General features: G+C 44.4%; 2 pseudogenes; both read left to right on the top strand.

Moving 5' to 3' along the window:
- The first annotated feature begins 2,748 nt into the window (after nucleotides 1–2,748).
- On the top strand, nucleotides 2,749–4,067 carry Ybx1-ps14 (Y box binding protein 1, pseudogene 14; annotated as a pseudogene).
- Nucleotides 4,068–12,405: 8,338 nt separating this feature from the next.
- On the top strand, nucleotides 12,406–13,724 carry LOC134485270 (Y-box-binding protein 1-like; annotated as a pseudogene).
- The last annotated feature ends 8,336 nt before the right edge of the window (nucleotides 13,725–22,060 follow it).

Here is a 22,060-nt window from a genome sequence, read left to right as displayed (position 1 = left end):
TCTTTACAGATGTACTCAAACTGCAGATGTGCTGCTTGCAGAGCAGGGGTCATAAACATGAAGTCTGCCATCATCTCATGGAACTTAACTTGGAGAGCATCGGGGGTCCTCAGTGTCTTCTATGTACTCGTCCATCAGTAAGCCCCTACATTAGCAGGTAACATCTACCCCTGGAGAATCAGGAAGAACATGGTTATTGGGTCCAGAGAAGGAGAAAGCAGCCTTGGGAGGGGAGATTGGTTATGGGATGGAACAAGTCCAAGAGAGCCAGGGTAATCTTACCTGGAAAACACATCCTAGGCTTTAGTTTTGAACATTTGTCTCTGAGCAGGATATATGGGAGACCCTGTCTATTGGAGTGGAACTCACAGACTCTCACCATCTGTGCTGCTGTGTACTTCAGATCAGTCTTCAGAGTCCCGCCAGTTCTTTCCTTTATGGTGTGAACAAAATCTAGGGTGGCCAAGAAGTCTTCAGTATGTAGTGGGTTGAACCTGCAGTATTGAATCTCTGACCTCCCACTACCCACCAGGTGAATTCTCAAGCTGCAAGAAGTTTAGAAGCACATCTCATCACAGGGGTGGTGCAGTCTTACTCACTGATGTTGATACCAAGGACAAGATGAAAACCAGCAGAGGCCAACAGCTCCTGGGGTTCGTGGGTAGGAAGTCCTCATCCACCATACCAAGGCTGAGAATCAAAATCTGAAAGGCATTTAAAATAACTGTTGAAGGTCAACAAGAACATATTTCCATCCACACAGATTACTCCACTCTTGCTAATTCATTCCAGTATTAGTTAAACTAATTAATAGGATTGCACATATAATAATTAATATAATTACACATTTTCTGTTTCCTCCCTCCCTTCTATGCTTCCCATGAATCCTTTCCCAAGTTTATGGCCTCCTCTTTCTTAATTATTACTGTTAGATATACATTTAAATAAATGAAGGTACAAATCCAGTCTGTTGAGTCTGTTTGGAGTTGGCTGCTGTGTAACCTAGACTACCTGGCATTTGGAGAGCCTTTTACCTCCTCTACCTTACTCAGACTGACATGTTTACAGGTTTATGTCACCACACCCGACCAAACCTCCCTTTTTAAGTAATCCTGGGCATCATGTATGCCACGTCAAGGTGACATGGTATTACACAAAATACACACTTAAAAAGAGAAGTTTGATCTGAGCATGCAGACAGACTGTGCAATAAGGAAGCCTCTCCAATCTGCAGCATGTTGAGACTGGGGACTTCTGTGTACCCTAAGACTAGGAAACTTGCCTAGGATCCTTATCTGGGCAAAGGGTGACACACCCAGAGCACAATGGCAGCATTGCTACCTTCATTGATATCTAAAGGTCACTATCAGCTACAACCATTGTTATAGCCACAGCCACACAACAAGCAGGGAGATGCCCCAGCAGACCCTCTGTCCCTGTGCTTGATCCTCTGACCTACATGTCCAACCCTCCTAAATGCCCACCAACTGGGCTCCTCTTCAGTGTTGAGTATCCTCAGGCACTGCTGGCCCTCTTTGCTCCAGGGGCCACCCTGGAGGCTTTGGTAGAGGTCATGGGTAGTGTAGGTTACCATAATTCCATCTATCATTTCTGCCTGCATCTCCTTCCTTGGTCTCTTCCCACCTGCTGTCTCAGTCCCTGGATCTCCATCTTTACCTCACAGAATCTTGCTTGACACGCAGAGGAAGAAAAGCAGGCTTCTTGAAAGGCTTCAGCATTAGGTAGAAAGGAAATTGATCCAGGGGCATGATTGTTTCCCAGGCCCGAGTCTATGCTTCCATGGATTGCAGGATGTTTAACCACAAGAAGCATGAGTTGTGAGCCTAGCCCAGGCATGGTTTGTACCCATAGGTGTGTGGCTAAGAGCCTGGTGGGGCATGACAACGTGGCTGTTAGAGAAGGATCGCACTGACCAGGAGGAGCTGACAGAGCCAGTGTTTGTTAGGTTGGAAAAAGCCTTCTCTGCTAGTTTTGTCCCTTTTAGTCTTCCAGGACCTGCATATATGGCGTCTGAAACAATGGTGGATGTTCGTCACTCTCAAACCAAACCCAGAATCACCATAGTTACTGTCCAGTCACAGGTGCAGCATGGGTATAAAAGAGAGAAAATAGCAGAAATCTGTAATGGTGTATCCATTTTCTCCAATGAGGTGCTTGCTGAAGACTCAGCAGAAGGAGAATGGGATGGACATTTAGTTGTTTTTGTTTTGTTTTTATGTGTATGGATGCTTTGGTTGCATGTTCATCATGTGCGTGCCTTGTGATCACAGAGGTCAGAAGAGGGTGTTGGATCCCCAGGAACTGGAAATATGGATGATTGTTAGCTGCCATGTGGGTACTGGGAATCAAATTCCGGTCCTCTGCAAGAACAAGAAGTCCTCTTATACACTGAGCCATTTTCTAGGGCCTGACATTGGTTTGTTTTTTAAATTTAGGCATTTATATAGCTCAGGACTGCTTTGAGTAAGTCCCACGGGTTTTTGAGATGCTGTGTTTCCCTTTATATTTGATTATAGGAATTTTTTTTCTCTTTTTTCTTTTTTTCGGAGCTGGGGACCGAACCCAGGGCCTTGCGCTTGCTAGGCAAGCGCTCTACCACTGAGCTAAATCCCCAACCCTATAGGAATTTTTTAGACTTAAACTTTTTCTTGAGTTCGATCGGGAGCGGGAGCGGAGAGCGGACCCCAGACAGCCCTGAGAGCCCCGCCGCGGCCGCGGGCCCCAGTCACCATCACCGCAACCATGAGCAGCGAGGCCGAGACCCAGCAGCCGCCTGCCGCCCCCGCCCCTCAGCGCGGCCAACACCAAGCCCCGCTCCACAGGCAGCGGCGCCGGTATTGGCCGCCCGGGCGGTCTCACATCCGCAGCGCCCAGCGGCGGGGACGAGAAGGTCATCGCAACGGTTTTGGGAACAGTAAAATGGTTCAATGTAAGGAACGGATACGGTTTCAACAGGAATGACACCAAGGAAGACGTATTTGTACACCAGACTGCCATAAAGAAGAATAACCCCAGGAAGTACCTTCGCAGTGTAGGAGATGGAGAGACTGTGGAGTTTGATGTTGTTGAAGGAGAAAAGGATGCGGAGGCAGCAAATGTTACAGGCCCTGGTGGAGTTCCAGTTCAAGGCAGTAAATACGCAGCAGACCGTAACCATTATAGATGCTATCCACGTCGTAGGGATCCTCCACGCAATTACCAGCAAAATTACCAGAATAGTGAGAGTGGGAAAAAGAATGAGGGATCGGAAAGCGCTCCTGAAGAAGGTTCCCACCGTACTACTTGCGGAGACCCTATGCGCATCGACCACAGTATTCCAACTCCCCTGTGCAAGGAGAAGTGATGGAGGGTGCTGACAACCAGGGTGCAGGAGAGCAAGGTAGACCAGTGAGACAGAATATGTATCGGGGTTACAGACCACGATTCCGCAGGGGCCCGCCTTGCCAAAGACAGCCTAGAGAGGATGGAAATGAAGAGGACAAAGAAAATCAAGGAGATGAGATCCAAGGTCAGCAGCCACGCCGCAACTTCAATTACCCAGAGAACCCTAAACCACAAGATGGCAAAGAGACAGAAGCAGCCGATCCACCAGCTGAGAATTCCTCCGCTCCCGAGGCTGAGCATCTCTACCATCATCCGGTTTGGTCATCCAACAAGAAGAAATGAATATGAAATTCCAACAATAAGAAATGAACAAAGATTGGAGCTGAAGACCTTAAGTGCTTGCTTTTTGCCCATTGACCAGATCCACTAGAACTGTCTGCATTATCTATGTAGCGTGGGGTTTTTATTATTTTTACCTAAAGATGTCTCTTTTTGGTAATGACAAACGTGTTTTTTAAGAAAAAAAAAAAGACCTGGTTTTTCTCAATACACCTTTAACGGTTTTTAAATTGTTTCAAATCTGGTTAAGTTGAGATTTTTAAGAACTTCATTTTTAATTTGTAATAAAGTTTAAAACTTGATTTTTTCAAAAAAGTCAACAAACTGCAAGCACCTGTTAGAAAAGGTCTTAAATAGTAATAAAAAAAACTTTTTCTTTTTTTCTTTTTTTTCTCCATCTTTATTAACTTGGGTATTTCTTATTTACATTTCGATTGTTATTCCCTTTCCCGGTTTCCGGGCAAACATCCCCCTAATCCCTCCCCCTCCCCTTCTTTATGGGTGTTCCCCTCCCCATCCTCCCCCCATTACCGCCCTCCCCCCAACAATCACGTTCGCTGGGGGTTCAGTCTTAGCAGGACCCAGGGCTTCCCCTTCCACTGGTGCTCTTACTAGGATATTCATTGCTACCTATGAGGTCAGAGTCCAGGGTCAGTCCATGTATAGTCTTTAGGTAGTGGCTTAGTCCTGGAAGCTCTGGTTGCTTGGCATTGTTGTTCATATGGGGTCTCGAGCCCCTTCAAGCTCTTCCAGTTCTTTCTCTGATTCCTTCAACGGGGGTCCTATTCTCAGTTCAGTGGTTTGCTGCTGGCATTCGCCTCTGTATTTGCTGTATTCTGGCTGTGTCTCTCAGGAGCGATCTACATCCGGCTCCTGTCGGCCTGCCCTTCTTTGCTTCATCCATTTTGTCTAATTGGGTGGCTGTATATGTATGGGCCACATGTGGGGCAGGCTCTGAATGGGTGTTCCTTCTGTGTCTGTTTTAATCTTTGCCTCTCTATTCCCTGCCAAGGGTATTCTTGTTCCCCTTTTAAAGAAGGAGTGAAGCATTCACATTTTGATCATCCGTCTTGAGTTTCATTTGTTCTAGGCATCTAGGGTAATTCAAGCATTTGGGCTAATAGCCACTTATCAATGAGTGCATACCATGTGTGTTTTTCTGTGATTGGGTTACCTCATTCAGGATGATATTTTCCACTTCCAACCATTTGCCTACGAATTTCATAAAGTCATTGTTTTTGATAGCTGAGTAATATTCCATTGTGTAGATGTACCACATTTTCTGTATCCATTCCTCTGTTGAAGGGCATCTGGGTTCTTTCCAGCTTCTGGCTATTATAAATAAGGCTGCTATGAACATAGTGGAGCACGTGTCTTTTTTATATGTTGGGGCATCTTTTGGGTATATGCCCAAAGAGGTATAGCTGGATCCTCAGGCAGTTCAATGTCCAATTTTCTGAGGAACCTCCAGACTGATTTCCAGAATGGTTGTAACAGTCTGCAATCCCACCAACAACGGAGGAGTGTTCCTCTTTCTCCACATCCTCTCCAGTATCTGCTGTCACCTGAGTTTTTGATCTTAGCCATTCTCACTGGTGTGAGGTGAAATCTCAGGGTTGTTTTGATTTGCATTTCCCTTATGACTAAAGATGTTGAACATTTCTTTAGGTGTTTCTCAGCCATTCGGCATTCCTCAGCTGTGAATTCTTTGTTTAGCTCTGAACCCCAATTTTTTAATAGGGTTATTTGTCTCCCTGCGGTCTAACTTCTTGAGTTCCTTGTATATTTTGTATATAAGGCCTCTATCTGTTGTAGGATTGGTAAAGATCTTTTCCCAATCTGTTGGTTGTCGTTTTGTCCTAACCACAGTGTCCTTTGGTTTGCCAGAATTTTATTGAGTATCTTTGCGTTGATATTCATTAGGGAAATTGGTCTGAAGTTCTCTTTGTTGGGTCTTTGTGTGGTTTAGGTATAAGAGTAATTGTGGCTTCATAGAAGGAATTCCGTAGCACTCTGTCTGTTTCAATTTTGTGGAATAGTTTGGACAGTATTGGTATGAGGTCTTCTATGAAGGTCTGATAGAATTCTGCACTGAACCCGTCTGGACCTGGGCTCTTTTTGGTTGGGAGACCTTTAATGACTGCTTCTATTTCTTTAGGAGTTATGGGGTTGTTTAGATGGTTTATCTGTTCCTGATTTAACTTCAGTACCTGGTATCTGTCTAGGAAATTGTCCATTTCCTCCAGATTTTCAAGTTTTGTTGAATATAGGCTTTTGTAGTAGGATCTGATGATTTTTTGAATTTCCTCTGATTCTGTTGTTATGTCTCCCTTTTCATTTCTGATTTTGTTAATTTGGACACACTCTCTGTGTCCTCTGGTTAGTCTGGCTAAGGGTTTATCTATCTTGTTGATTTTCTCAAAGAACCAGCTTTTGGTTCTGTTGATCCTTTGTATGGTCCTTTTTCTTTCTAGTTGGTGGATTTCACCTCTGAGTTTGATTATTTCCTGCCTTCTACTCCTCCTGGGTGTGTTTGCTTCTTTTTGTTCTAGAGCTTTTAGGTGTGCTGTCAAGTTGCTGATATATGCTCTCTCCTGTTTCTTTCTGCAGGCACTCAGCGCTATGAGTTTACCTCTTAGCACAGCTTTCATTGTGTCCCATAAGTTTGGGTATGTTGTACCTTCATTTTCACTAAATTCTAAGAACTCTTTAATTTCTTTCTTTATTTCTTCCTTGACCAGGTTTTCGATGAGAAAGCATTGTTTAACTTCCATGTTTATGTGGGTGTTCTTCCCTTATTGTTATTGAAGACCAGCCTTAGTCCATGGTAATCTGATAGGACGCATGGGATTATTTCTATCTTTCTGTATCTGTTGAGGCCTGTTCTGTGACCGATTATATGGTCAATTTTGGAGAAAGTACCATGAGGTGGTGAGAAGAAGGTATATCCTTTTGTTTTAGGATAGAATGTTCTATAAATATCTGTTAAATCCATTTGGTTCATGACTTCTCTTAGTCTGTCTACATCTCTGTTTAGTTTCTGTTTCCATGATCTGTCCATTGATGAGAGTAGGGTGTTGAAAACTCCTACTATCATTGTGTGAGGTGCAATGTGTGCTTTGAGCTTTTAGTAAGGTTTCTTTTATGTATGTAGGTGCCCTTGTATTTGGAGCATAGATATTTAGGATTGAGAGTTCATCTTGGTGGATTTTTCCTTTGATGAATATGAAGTGTCCTTCCTTATCTTTTTTGATGACTTTTGGTTGAAAGTCCATTTTATTCGATATTAGAATGGCTACTCCAGCTTGCTTCTTCAGATCATTTGCTTTGAAAGTTGTTTTCCAGCCTTTCAATCTGAGGTAGTGTCTGTCTTTGTCTCTGAGGTGTGTTTCCTGTAGGCAGCAGAATGCAGGGTCCTCATTGCATATCCAGTTTGTTTTTTCTGTGTCTTTTTATTGGGGAATTGAGTCCATTGATGTTGAGAGATATTCAGGAATAGTGATTGTTGTTTCCTGTTATTTTCATATTTGGAGGTGAGGTTATGTTTGTGTGCTTCTCTTCTATTTGTTTTGTTGCGAAAAGATTAGTTTCTTGCTTTTTCTAGGGTGTAGCTTGCCTCCTTGTGTTGTGCTTTGCCATCTGTTATCCTTTGTCGGGCTGGATTTGTAGAAAGATATTGTGTAAATTTGGTTTTGTCATGGAATATCTTGGTTTCTCCATCTATGTTAATTGAGAGTTTTGCTGGATACAGTAACCTGGGCTGGCATTTGTGTTCTCTTAGGGTCTGTATGTCAATGAATCCCCCACAAGAGATTCCTGCCTGAGTGGGCTCTGGCATTGTGAAGGAGGCTCCTATTGGTGAAGAATCCATGCATGTTGATGAGGTCACCACAGATAAGGGGACCCCTGGATAAAAATCCTCTGTCTAGGGAGGCTGAGGGGTGTCCACTAATATATGTCATATAAATTTGGTCCAGTATACCCTCCTCCTGCTCAACAACTCTTCCTCAGAGAGGTAAATTGCAGACAATTGGCATATCTTGCTCTAGTTGCACGTGACCCACATTTGATCCAATCCTTCAGACAATCTTGGTCCTGACCCAGCATGCAGCTGCCAGTTCATATTCCATACGTACCTCCTGAGCTTGACCCTGGGCCCTGCATATGTCTACATCACACCTGCCAGGATCCAGGCTTACCCCTTCCCTATTCTGCCCTTACTGGTCCTAGCCTCCAATGGAAGCTCTCCTAGGCTCATTACTACACAGAATGCCTTCCTTACCTCTGTCATAGAGTAGTAGTCTGAGAAAAAAAGTCATGACTTTCAGATACCTTTCTTGGAATAGAGACACAACCTGTTATCTCAGGCCTCTAGGCAGAAGGAACACATGGCCTTGGGTTTCAGACCATGCTAGGTTGTGTAGGACCACCACGCCAACTCTGTGATACCCTTTCTCAAAAAAAAAAAAAAAAAAGAAAAAACAAAAAACAAAACAAAAACAAAACAAACCAGGCCTCATAAACAAACCTATGGATTAATGAATGAGATAATATACCCCTATTCATGCTACTATGGTCAGTTGGAAAGGGAAACAGGAGGAAACACAGGCTTGAGTGGAAAGAGCTTGAATTCTAATCCCACAGCAGTGTTTTTAGCTGTCAAATGGCCCACATTTGATCCAATCCTTCTTCAAGACACCTGAAAAGTAGGGGCAGTCATCCCTTAGTTACTCAGCTTCTGGGGAATGAGAAAGACTCATTACCACACAATAGGACAATCTGATGAGAAAAAGATGCTTATTACGATGGTTGCCCTTCATGTGGGATGGCTTAGAGTCCTTGAGAAAGTAGGGCTGATGCCAGAGCTCATAGAAGTAGACTAGGACATGGAGACCTGAGGACAAGGACACACTATGACATGGTGGCTTGTGACCTGGAGCTGTCTTCTGGGACCTTGCTCCAAGCTGACCACAATGTAGACAGTAGTGTTAAATTATAGCCTTTAACTTCCAGAGAAGACAGAACTAGAGGCGCTAAGGTTGAGGACTGAGTCAGCAGGTCAGGGCTCTAATTCAATCTCCTCATGGCTCAGTCTTCCCTCTGACATGGTGAAGTCATTTATGGCAATAGCATGGACTAACGTTGAGTCTCTTTCATATGAGGTCTGACTCCGTGGTCAGGGAGGGGACAGGTAGACAGGAGCACCAGTCTAGACAGGGAAGGGTTCAGACTCTCACACTAGTGTGGGCTTTTAAGCTATTTATAAGATGGCTGGAAGAGGCTCTTACTGGACAGTTACTTAACAGGGCCCAGTCACCCCTCAAGTACTCATCTGGGTTGCCATCTGGCTCATGAAAAGAAGACTCATGTTTGCTGCTCCCAAAGGAGAATCCAAAGATATCGACAAAGGTGATCTCACCATCATAGTTGGCCTTCACATGACGTTGTCTGATGTCTCTGAAGAGTTTGGGGTAGTACAGGAACTCATGGGAGTAGGCAGGGGCATGGGAACCCTGAGTGTGGACACATGATGACAAAGTGGCCTCTCACATGGAGCTGTCCTGACTCATCTTTTGCATAATGATACCTTGGTCTACAGTTGTGAGGAATCAATTGTTGGAGGGCTGAGGTGTTGGGAGAGAGCATGGACTCCAGGGCTGAAGCAAGAGCCTTGGTTAATCGCAACTTTGGCTTTTATACCTGAGTAGTTTGGGCAAACAATAGAGCATGACTACCTCAGATTTCTTATCTGTAACTAGAACAGATTTCACTCCCATTAGACATGGGATTTACTTAGATGAGAGAGCCCTCAGGGTCCTGATAAAAATATAGACAGAGCCTGGGTGTCACAGGACTCATCCAGCTCTGAGATACTTCTTATGAATCAGGCCCCTTTTTTCTAGTACCAAAGACTGAGCCCATGATATCCTTCATGGAGGAGAATTTCTAATACCAGGAGTCTCAATCTGACTCTCTTTACAGATGTACTCAAACTGCAGATGTGCTGCTTGCAGAGCAGGGGTCATAAACATGAAGTCTGCCATCATCTCATGGAACTTAACTTGGAGAGCATCGGGGGTCCTCAGTGTCTTCTATGTACTCGTCCATCAGTAAGCCCCTACATTAGCAGGTAACATCTACCCCTGGAGAATCAGGAAGAACATGGTTATTGGGTCCAGAGAAGGAGAAAGCAGCCTTGGGAGGGGAGATTGGTTATGGGATGGAACAAGTCCAAGAGAGCCAGGGTAATCTTACCTGGAAAACACATCCTAGGCTTTAGTTTTGAACATTTGTCTCTGAGCAGGATATATGGGAGACCCTGTCTATTGGAGTGGAACTCACAGACTCTCACCATCTGTGCTGCTGTGTACTTCAGATCAGTCTTCAGAGTCCCGCCAGTTCTTTCCTTTATGGTGTGAACAAAATCTAGGGTGGCCAAGAAGTCTTCAGTATGTAGTGGGTTGAACCTGCAGTATTGAATCTCTGACCTCCCACTACCCACCAGGTGAATTCTCAAGCTGCAAGAAGTTTAGAAGCACATCTCATCACAGGGGTGGTGCAGTCTTACTCACTGATGTTGATACCAAGGACAAGATGAAAACCAGCAGAGGCCAACAGCTCCTGGGGTTCGTGGGTAGGAAGTCCTCATCCACCATACCAAGGCTGAGAATCAAAATCTGAAAGGCATTTAAAATAACTGTTGAAGGTCAACAAGAACATATTTCCATCCACACAGATTACTCCACTCTTGCTAATTCATTCCAGTATTAGTTAAACTAATTAATAGGATTGCACATATAATAATTAATATAATTACACATTTTCTGTTTCCTCCCTCCCTTCTATGCTTCCCATGAATCCTTTCCCAAGTTTATGGCCTCCTCTTTCTTAATTATTACTGTTAGATATACATTTAAATAAATGAAGGTACAAATCCAGTCTGTTGAGTCTGTTTGGAGTTGGCTGCTGTGTAACCTAGACTACCTGGCATTTGGAGAGCCTTTTACCTCCTCTACCTTACTCAGACTGACATGTTTACAGGTTTATGTCACCACACCCGACCAAACCTCCCTTTTTAAGTAATCCTGGGCATCATGTATGCCACGTCAAGGTGACATGGTATTACACAAAATACACACTTAAAAAGAGAAGTTTGATCTGAGCATGCAGACAGACTGTGCAATAAGGAAGCCTCTCCAATCTGCAGCATGTTGAGACTGGGGACTTCTGTGTACCCTAAGACTAGGAAACTTGCCTAGGATCCTTATCTGGGCAAAGGGTGACACACCCAGAGCACAATGGCAGCATTGCTACCTTCATTGATATCTAAAGGTCACTATCAGCTACAACCATTGTTATAGCCACAGCCACACAACAAGCAGGGAGATGCCCCAGCAGACCCTCTGTCCCTGTGCTTGATCCTCTGACCTACATGTCCAACCCTCCTAAATGCCCACCAACTGGGCTCCTCTTCAGTGTTGAGTATCCTCAGGCACTGCTGGCCCTCTTTGCTCCAGGGGCCACCCTGGAGGCTTTGGTAGAGGTCATGGGTAGTGTAGGTTACCATAATTCCATCTATCATTTCTGCCTGCATCTCCTTCCTTGGTCTCTTCCCACCTGCTGTCTCAGTCCCTGGATCTCCATCTTTACCTCACAGAATCTTGCTTGACACGCAGAGGAAGAAAAGCAGGCTTCTTGAAAGGCTTCAGCATTAGGTAGAAAGGAAATTGATCCAGGGGCATGATTGTTTCCCAGGCCCGAGTCTATGCTTCCATGGATTGCAGGATGTTTAACCACAAGAAGCATGAGTTGTGAGCCTAGCCCAGGCATGGTTTGTACCCATAGGTGTGTGGCTAAGAGCCTGGTGGGGCATGACAACGTGGCTGTTAGAGAAGGATCGCACTGACCAGGAGGAGCTGACAGAGCCAGTGTTTGTTAGGTTGGAAAAAGCCTTCTCTGCTAGTTTTGTCCCTTTTAGTCTTCCAGGACCTGCATATATGGCGTCTGAAACAATGGTGGATGTTCGTCACTCTCAAACCAAACCCAGAATCACCATAGTTACTGTCCAGTCACAGGTGCAGCATGGGTATAAAAGAGAGAAAATAGCAGAAATCTGTAATGGTGTATCCATTTTCTCCAATGAGGTGCTTGCTGAAGACTCAGCAGAAGGAGAATGGGATGGACATTTAGTTGTTTTTGTTTTGTTTTTATGTGTATGGATGCTTTGGTTGCATGTTCATCATGTGCGTGCCTTGTGATCACAGAGGTCAGAAGAGGGTGTTGGATCCCCAGGAACTGGAAATATGGATGATTGTTAGCTGCCATGTGGGTACTGGGAATCAAATTCCGGTCCTCTGCAAGAACAAGAAGTCCTCTTATACACTGAGCCATTTTCTAGGGCCTGACATTGGTTTGTTTTTTAAATTTAGGCATTTATATAGCTCAGGACTGCTTTGAGTAAGTCCCACGGGTTTTTGAGATGCTGTGTTTCCCTTTATATTTGATTATAGGAATTTTTTTTCTCTTTTTTCTTTTTTTCGGAGCTGGGGACCGAACCCAGGGCCTTGCGCTTGCTAGGCAAGCGCTCTACCACTGAGCTAAATCCCCAACCCTATAGGAATTTTTTAGACTTAAACTTTTTCTTGAGTTCGATCGGGAGCGGGAGCGGAGAGCGGACCCCAGACAGCCCTGAGAGCCCCGCCGCGGCCGCGGGCCCCAGTCACCATCACCGCAACCATGAGCAGCGAGGCCGAGACCCAGCAGCCGCCTGCCGCCCCCGCCCCTCAGCGCGGCCAACACCAAGCCCCGCTCCACAGGCAGCGGCGCCGGTATTGGCCGCCCGGGCGGTCTCACATCCGCAGCGCCCAGCGGCGGGGACGAGAAGGTCATCGCAACGGTTTTGGGAACAGTAAAATGGTTCAATGTAAGGAACGGATACGGTTTCAACAGGAATGACACCAAGGAAGACGTATTTGTACACCAGACTGCCATAAAGAAGAATAACCCCAGGAAGTACCTTCGCAGTGTAGGAGATGGAGAGACTGTGGAGTTTGATGTTGTTGAAGGAGAAAAGGATGCGGAGGCAGCAAATGTTACAGGCCCTGGTGGAGTTCCAGTTCAAGGCAGTAAATACGCAGCAGACCGTAACCATTATAGATGCTATCCACGTCGTAGGGATCCTCCACGCAATTACCAGCAAAATTACCAGAATAGTGAGAGTGGGAAAAAGAATGAGGGATCGGAAAGCGCTCCTGAAGAAGGTTCCCACCGTACTACTTGCGGAGACCCTATGCGCATCGACCACAGTATTCCAACTCCCCTGTGCAAGGAGAAGTGATGGAGGGTGCTGACAACCAGGGTGCAGGAGAGCAAGGTAGACCAGTGAGACAGAATATGTATCGGGGTTACAGACCACGATTCCGCAGGGGCCCGCCTTGCCAAAGACAGCCTAGAGAGGATGGAAATGAAGAGGACAAAGAAAATCAAGGAGATGAGATCCAAGGTCAGCAGCCACGCCGCAACTTCAATTACCCAGAGAACCCTAAACCACAAGATGGCAAAGAGACAGAAGCAGCCGATCCACCAGCTGAGAATTCCTCCGCTCCCGAGGCTGAGCATCTCTACCATCATCCGGTTTGGTCATCCAACAAGAAGAAATGAATATGAAATTCCAACAATAAGAAATGAACAAAGATTGGAGCTGAAGACCTTAAGTGCTTGCTTTTTGCCCATTGACCAGATCCACTAGAACTGTCTGCATTATCTATGTAGCGTGGGGTTTTTATTATTTTTACCTAAAGATGTCTCTTTTTGGTAATGACAAACGTGTTTTTTAAGAAAAAAAAAAAGACCTGGTTTTTCTCAATACACCTTTAACGGTTTTTAAATTGTTTCAAATCTGGTTAAGTTGAGATTTTTAAGAACTTCATTTTTAATTTGTAATAAAGTTTAAAACTTGATTTTTTCAAAAAAGTCAACAAACTGCAAGCACCTGTTAGAAAAGGTCTTAAATAGTAATAAAAAAAACTTTTTCTTTTTTTCTTTTTTTTCTCCATCTTTATTAACTTGGGTATTTCTTATTTACATTTCGATTGTTATTCCCTTTCCCGGTTTCCGGGCAAACATCCCCCTAATCCCTCCCCCTCCCCTTCTTTATGGGTGTTCCCCTCCCCATCCTCCCCCCATTACCGCCCTCCCCCCAACAATCACGTTCGCTGGGGGTTCAGTCTTAGCAGGACCCAGGGCTTCCCCTTCCACTGGTGCTCTTACTAGGATATTCATTGCTACCTATGAGGTCAGAGTCCAGGGTCAGTCCATGTATAGTCTTTAGGTAGTGGCTTAGTCCTGGAAGCTCTGGTTGCTTGGCATTGTTGTTCATATGGGGTCTCGAGCCCCTTCAAGCTCTTCCAGTTCTTTCTCTGATTCCTTCAACGGGGGTCCTATTCTCAGTTCAGTGGTTTGCTGCTGGCATTCGCCTCTGTATTTGCTGTATTCTGGCTGTGTCTCTCAGGAGCGATCTACATCCGGCTCCTGTCGGCCTGCCCTTCTTTGCTTCATCCATTTTGTCTAATTGGGTGGCTGTATATGTATGGGCCACATGTGGGGCAGGCTCTGAATGGGTGTTCCTTCTGTGTCTGTTTTAATCTTTGCCTCTCTATTCCCTGCCAAGGGTATTCTTGTTCCCCTTTTAAAGAAGGAGTGAAGCATTCACATTTTGATCATCCGTCTTGAGTTTCATTTGTTCTAGGCATCTAGGGTAATTCAAGCATTTGGGCTAATAGCCACTTATCAATGAGTGCATACCATGTGTGTTTTTCTGTGATTGGGTTACCTCATTCAGGATGATATTTTCCACTTCCAACCATTTGCCTACGAATTTCATAAAGTCATTGTTTTTGATAGCTGAGTAATATTCCATTGTGTAGATGTACCACATTTTCTGTATCCATTCCTCTGTTGAAGGGCATCTGGGTTCTTTCCAGCTTCTGGCTATTATAAATAAGGCTGCTATGAACATAGTGGAGCACGTGTCTTTTTTATATGTTGGGGCATCTTTTGGGTATATGCCCAAAGAGGTATAGCTGGATCCTCAGGCAGTTCAATGTCCAATTTTCTGAGGAACCTCCAGACTGATTTCCAGAATGGTTGTAACAGTCTGCAATCCCACCAACAACGGAGGAGTGTTCCTCTTTCTCCACATCCTCTCCAGTATCTGCTGTCACCTGAGTTTTTGATCTTAGCCATTCTCACTGGTGTGAGGTGAAATCTCAGGGTTGTTTTGATTTGCATTTCCCTTATGACTAAAGATGTTGAACATTTCTTTAGGTGTTTCTCAGCCATTCGGCATTCCTCAGCTGTGAATTCTTTGTTTAGCTCTGAACCCCAATTTTTTAATAGGGTTATTTGTCTCCCTGCGGTCTAACTTCTTGAGTTCCTTGTATATTTTGTATATAAGGCCTCTACCTGTTGTAGGATTGGTAAAGATCTTTTCCCAATCTGTTGGTTGTCGTTTTGTCCTAACCACAGTGTCCTTTGGTTTGCCAGAATTTTATTGAGTATCTTTGCGTTGATATTCATTAGGGAAATTGGTCTGAAGTTCTCTTTGTTGGGTCTTTGTGTGGTTTAGGTATAAGAGTAATTGTGGCTTCATAGAAGGAATTCCGTAGCACTCTGTCTGTTTCAATTTTGTGGAATAGTTTGGACAGTATTGGTATGAGGTCTTCTATGAAGGTCTGATAGAATTCTGCACTGAACCCGTCTGGACCTGGGCTCTTTTTGGTTGGGAGACCTTTAATGACTGCTTCTATTTCTTTAGGAGTTATGGGGTTGTTTAGATGGTTTATCTGTTCCTGATTTAACTTCAGTACCTGGTATCTGTCTAGGAAATTGTCCATTTCCTCCAGATTTTCAAGTTTTGTTGAATATAGGCTTTTGTAGTAGGATCTGATGATTTTTTGAATTTCCTCTGATTCTGTTGTTATGTCTCCCTTTTCATTTCTGATTTTGTTAATTTGGACACACTCTCTGTGTCCTCTGGTTAGTCTGGCTAAGGGTTTATCTATCTTGTTGATTTTCTCAAAGAACCAGCTTTTGGTTCTGTTGATCCTTTGTATGGTCCTTTTTCTTTCTAGTTGGTGGATTTCACCTCTGAGTTTGATTATTTCCTGCCTTCTACTCCTCCTGGGTGTGTTTGCTTCTTTTTGTTCTAGAGCTTTTAGGTGTGCTGTCAAGTTGCTGATATATGCTCTCTCCTGTTTCTTTCTGCAGGCACTCAGCGCTATGAGTTTACCTCTTAGCACAGCTTTCATTGTGTCCCATAAGTTTGGGTATGTTGTACCTTCATTTTCACTAAATTCTAAGAACTCTTTAATTTCTTTCTTTATTTCTTCCTTGACCAGGTTTTCGATGAGAAAGCATTGTTTAACTTCCATGTTTATGTGGGTGTTCTTCCCTTATTGTTATTGAAGACCAGCTTTAGCCCATGGTGGTCTGATAGGATGCATGGGATTATGTCTATCTTTCTGTATCTGTTGAGGCCTGTTCTGTGACCGATTATATGGTCAATTTTGGAGAAAGTACCATGAGGTGGTGAGAAGAAGGTATGTCCTTTTGTTTTAGGATAGAATGTTCTATAAATATCTGTTAAGTCCATTTGGTTCATTACTTCTCTTAGTCTGTCTACGACTCTGTTTAGTTTCTGTTTCCATGATCTGTCCATTGATGAGAGTGGGGTGTTGAAATCTCCTACTATTATTGTGTGAGGTGCAATGTGTGCTTTGAGCTTTAGTAAGGTTTCTTTTATGTATGTAGGTGTCCTTGAATTTGGAGCATAGATATTTAGGATTGAGAGTTCATCTTGATGGATTTTTCCTTTGATGAATATGAAGTGTCCTTCCTTATCTTTTTTGATGACTTTTGGTTGAAAGTCCATTTTATTCGATATTAGAATGGCTACTCCAGCTTGCTTCTTCAGACCATTTGTTTGGAAAGTTGTTTTCCAGCCTTTCAGTCTGAGGTAGTGTCTGTCTTTGTCTCTGAGGTGTGTTTCCTGTAGGCAGCAGAATGCAGAGTCCTCATTGCGTATCCAGTTTGTTTTTCTGTGTCTTTTTATTGGGGAATTGAGTCCATTGATGTTGAGAGATATTCAGGAATAGTGATTGTTGTTTCCTGTTATTTTCATATTTGGAGGTGAGGTTATGTTTGTGTGCTTCTCTTCTATTTGTTTTGTTGCGAAAAGATTAGTTTCTTGCTTTTTCTAGGGTGTAGCTTGCCTCCTTGTGTTGTGCTTTGCCATCTGTTATCCTTTGTCGGGCTGGATTTGTAGAAAGATATTGTGTAAATTTGGTTTTGTCATGGAATATCTTGGTTTCTCCATCTATGTTAATTGAGAGTTTTGCTGGATACAGTAACCTGGGCTGGCATTTGTGTTCTCTTAGGGTCTGTATGTCAATGAATCCCCCACAAGAGATTCCTGCCTGAGTGGGCTCTGGCATTGTGAAGGAGGCTCCTATTGGTGAAGAATCCATGCATGTTGATGAGGTCACCACAGATAAGGGGACCCCTGGATAAAAATCCTCTGTCTAGGGAGGCTGAGGGGTGTCCACTAATATATGTCATATAAATTTGGTCCAGTATACCCTCCTCCTGCTCAACAACTCTTCCTCAGAGAGGTAAATTGCAGACAATTGGCATATCTTGCTCTAGTTGCACGTGACCCACATTTGATCCAATCCTTCAGACAATCTTGGTCCTGACCCAGCATGCAGCTGCCAGTTCATATTCCATACGTACCTCCTGAGCTTGACCCTGGGCCCTGCATATGTCTACATCACACCTGCCAGGATCCAGGCTTACCCCTTCCCTATTCTGCCCTTACTGGTCCTAGCCTCCAATGGAAGCTCTCCTAGGCTCATTACTACACAGAATGCCTTCCTTACCTCTGTCATAGAGTAGTAGTCTGAGAAAAAAAGTCATGACTTTCAGATACCTTTCTTGGAATAGAGACACAACCTGTTATCTCAGGCCTCTAGGCAGAAGGAACACATGGCCTTGGGTTTCAGACCATGCTAGGTTGTGTAGGACCACCACGCCAACTCTGTGATACCCTTTCTCAAAAAAAAAAAAAAAAAAGAAAAAACAAAAAACAAAACAAAAACAAAACAAACCAGGCCTCATAAACAAACCTATGGATTAATGAATGAGATAATATACCCCTATTCATGCTACTATGGTCAGTTGGAAAGGGAAACAGGAGGAAACACAGGCTTGAGTGGAAAGAGCTTGAATTCTAATCCCACAGCAGTGTTTTTAGCTGTCAAATGGCCCACATTTGATCCAATCCTTCTTCAAGACACCTGAAAAGTAGGGGCAGTCATCCCTTAGTTACTCAGCTTCTGGGGAATGAGAAAGACTCATTACCACACAATAGGACAATCTGATGAGAAAAAGATGCTTATTACGATGGTTGCCCTTCATGTGGGATGGCTTAGAGTCCTTGAGAAAGTAGGGCTGATGCCAGAGCTCATAGAAGTAGACTAGGACATGGAGACCTGAGGACAAGGACACACTATGACATGGTGGCTTGTGACCTGGAGCTGTCTTCTGGGACCTTGCTCCAAGCTGACCACAATGTAGACAGTAGTGTTAAATTATAGCCTTTAACTTCCAGAGAAGACAGAACTAGAGGCGCTAAGGTTGAGGACTGAGTCAGCAGGTCAGGGCTCTAATTCAATCTCCTCATGGCTCAGTCTTCCCTCTGACATGGTGAAGTCATTTATGGCAATAGCATGGACTAACGTTGAGTCTCTTTCATATGAGGTCTGACTCCGTGGTCAGGGAGGGGACAGGTAGACAGGAGCACCAGTCTAGACAGGGAAGGGTTCAGACTCTCACACTAGTGTGGGCTTTTAAGCTATTTATAAGATGGCTGGAAGAGGCTCTTACTGGACAGTTACTTAACAGGGCCCAGTCACCCCTCAAGTACTCATCTGGGTTGCCATCTGGCTCATGAAAAGAAGACTCATGTTTGCTGCTCCCAAAGGAGAATCCAAAGATATCGACAAAGGTGATCTCACCATCATAGTTGGCCTTCACATGACGTTGTCTGATGTCTCTGAAGAGTTTGGGGTAGTACAGGAACTCATGGGAGTAGGCAGGGGCATGGGAACCCTGAGTGTGGACACATGATGACAAAGTGGCCTCTCACATGGAGCTGTCCTGACTCATCTTTTGCATAATGATACCTTGGTCTACAGTTGTGAGGAATCAATTGTTGGAGGGCTGAGGTGTTGGGAGAGAGCATGGACTCCAGGGCTGAAGCAAGAGCCTTGGTTAATCGCAACTTTGGCTTTTATACCTGAGTAGTTTGGGCAAACAATAGAGCATGACTACCTCAGATTTCTTATCTGTAACTAGAACAGATTTCACTCCCATTAGACATGGGATTTACTTAGATGAGAGAGCCCTCAGGGTCCTGATAAAAATATAGACAGAGCCTGGGTGTCACAGGACTCATCCAGCTCTGAGATACTTCTTATGAATCAGGCCCCTTTTTTCTAGTACCAAAGACTGAGCCCATGATATCCTTCATGGAGGAGAATTTCTAATACCAGGAGTCTCAATCTGACTCTCTTTACAGATGTACTCAAACTGCAGATGTGCTGCTTGCAGAGCAGGGGTCATAAACATGAAGTCTGCCATCATCTCATGGAACTTAACTTGGAGAGCATCGGGGGTCCTCAGTGTCTTCTATGTACTCGTCCATCAGTAAGCCCCTACATTAGCAGGTAACATCTACCCCTGGAGAATCAGGAAGAACATGGTTATTGGGTCCAGAGAAGGAGAAAGCAGCCTTGGGAGGGGAGATTGGTTATGGGATGGAACAAGTCCAAGAGAGCCAGGGTAATCTTACCTGGAAAACACATCCTAGGCTTTAGTTTTGAACATTTGTCTCTGAGCAGGATATATGGGAGACCCTGTCTATTGGAGTGGAACTCACAGACTCTCACCATCTGTGCTGCTGTGTACTTCAGATCAGTCTTCAGAGTCCCGCCAGTTCTTTCCTTTATGGTGTGAACAAAATCTAGGGTGGCCAAGAAGTCTTCAGTATGTAGTGGGTTGAACCTGCAGTATTGAATCTCTGACCTCCCACTACCCACCAGGTGAATTCTCAAGCTGCAAGAAGTTTAGAAGCACATCTCATCACAGGGGTGGTGCAGTCTTACTCACTGATGTTGATACCAAGGACAAGATGAAAACCAGCAGAGGCCAACAGCTCCTGGGGTTTGTGGGTAGGAAGTCCTCATCCACCATACCAAGGCTGAGAATCAAAATCTGAAAGGCATTTAAAATAACTGTTGAAGGTCAACAAGAACATATTTCCATCCACACAGATTACTCCACTCTTGCTAATTCATTCCAGTATTAGTTAAACTAATTAATAGGATTGCACATATAATAATTAATATAATTACACATTTTCTGTTTCCTCCCTCCCTTCTATGCTTCCCATGAATCCTTTCCCAAGTTTATGGCCTCCTCTTTCTTAATTATTACTGTTAGATATACATTTAAATAAATGAAGGTACAAATCCAGTCTGTTGAGTCTGTTTGGAGTTGGCTGCTGTGTAACCTAGACTACCTGGCATTTGGAGAGCCTTTTACCTCCTCTACCTTACTCAGACTGACATGTTTACAGGTTTATGTCACCACACCCGACCAAACCTCCCTTTTTAAGTAATCCTGGGCATCATGTATGCCACGTCAAGGTGACATGGTATTACACAAAATACACACTTAAAAAGAGAAGTTTGATCTGAGCATGCAGACAGACTGTGCAATAAGGAAGCCTCTCCAATCTGCAGCATGTTGAGACTGGGGACTTCTGTGTACCCTAAGACTAGGAAACTTGCCTAGGATCCTTATCTGGGCAAAGGGTGACACACCCAGAGCACAATGGCAGCATTGCTACCTTCATTGATATCTAAAGGTCACTATCAGCTACAACCATTGTTATAGCCACAGCCACACAACAAGCAGGGAGATGCCCCAGCAGACCCTCTGTCCCTGTGCTTGATCCTCTGACCTACATGTCCAACCCTCCTAAATGCCCACCAACTGGGCTCCTCTTCAGTGTTGAGTATCCTCAGGCACTGCTGGCCCTCTTTGCTCCAGGGGCCACCCTGGAGGCTTTGGTAGAGGTCGTGGGTAGTGTAGGTTACCATAATTCCATCTATCATTTCTGCCTGCATCTCCTTCCTTGGTCTCTTCCCACCTGCTGTCTCAGTCCCTGGATCTCCATCTTTACCTCACAGAATCTTGCTTGACACGCAGAGGAAGAAAAGCAGGCTTCTTGAAAGGCTTCAGCATTAGGTAGAAAGGAAATTGATCCAGGGGCATGATTGTTTCCCAGGCCCGAGTCTATGCTTCCATGGATTGCAGGATGTTTAACCACAAGAAGCATGAGTTGTGAGCCTAGCCCAGGCATGGTTTGTACCCATAGGTGTGTGGCTAAGAGCCTGGTGGGGCATGACAACGTGGCTGTTAGAGAAGGATCGCACTGACCAGGAGGAGCTGACAGAGCCAGTGTTTGTTAGGTTGGAAAAAGCCTTCTCTGCTAGTTTTGTCCCTTTTAGTCTTCCAGGACCTGCATATATGGCGTCTGAAACAATGGTGGATGTTCGTCACTCTCAAACCAAACCCAGAATCACCATAGTTACTGTCCAGTCACAGGTGCAGCATGGGTATAAAAGAGAGAAAATAGCAGAAATCTGTAATGGTGTATCCATTTTCTCCAATGAGGTGCTTGCTGAAGACTCAGCAGAAGGAGAATGGGATGGACATTTAGTTGTTTTTGTTTTGTTTTTATGTGTATGGATGCTTTGGTTGCATGTTCATCATGTGCGTGCCTTGTGATCACAGAGGTCAGAAGAGGGTGTTGGATCCCCAGGAACTGGAAATATGGATGATTGTTAGCTGCCATGTGGGTACTGGGAATCAAATTCCGGTCCTCTGCAAGAACAAGAAGTCCTCTTATACACTGAGCCATTTTCTAGGGCCTGACATTGGTTTGTTTTTTAAATTTAGGCATTTATATAGCTCAGGACTGCTTTGAGTAAGTCCCACGGGTTTTTGAGATGCTGTGTTTCCCTTTATATTTGATTATAGGAATTTTTTTTCTCTTTTTTCTTTTTTTCGGAGCTGGGGACCGAACCCAGGGCCTTGCGCTTGCTAGGCAAGCGCTCTACCACTGAGCTAAATCCCCAACCCTATAGGAATTTTTTAGACTTAAACTTTTTCTTGAGTTCGATCGGGAGCGGGAGCGGAGAGCGGACCCCAGACAGCCCTGAGAGCCCCGCCGCGGCCGCGGGCCCCAGTC

Source organism: Rattus norvegicus, chromosome 1 (genome assembly GCF_036323735.1).
Source record: "Rattus norvegicus strain BN/NHsdMcwi chromosome 1, GRCr8, whole genome shotgun sequence".
In the NCBI taxonomy this organism is placed as follows: domain Eukaryota; kingdom Metazoa; phylum Chordata; class Mammalia; order Rodentia; family Muridae; genus Rattus; species Rattus norvegicus.
This window is presented reverse-complemented; position numbering and strand designations above follow the sequence as displayed.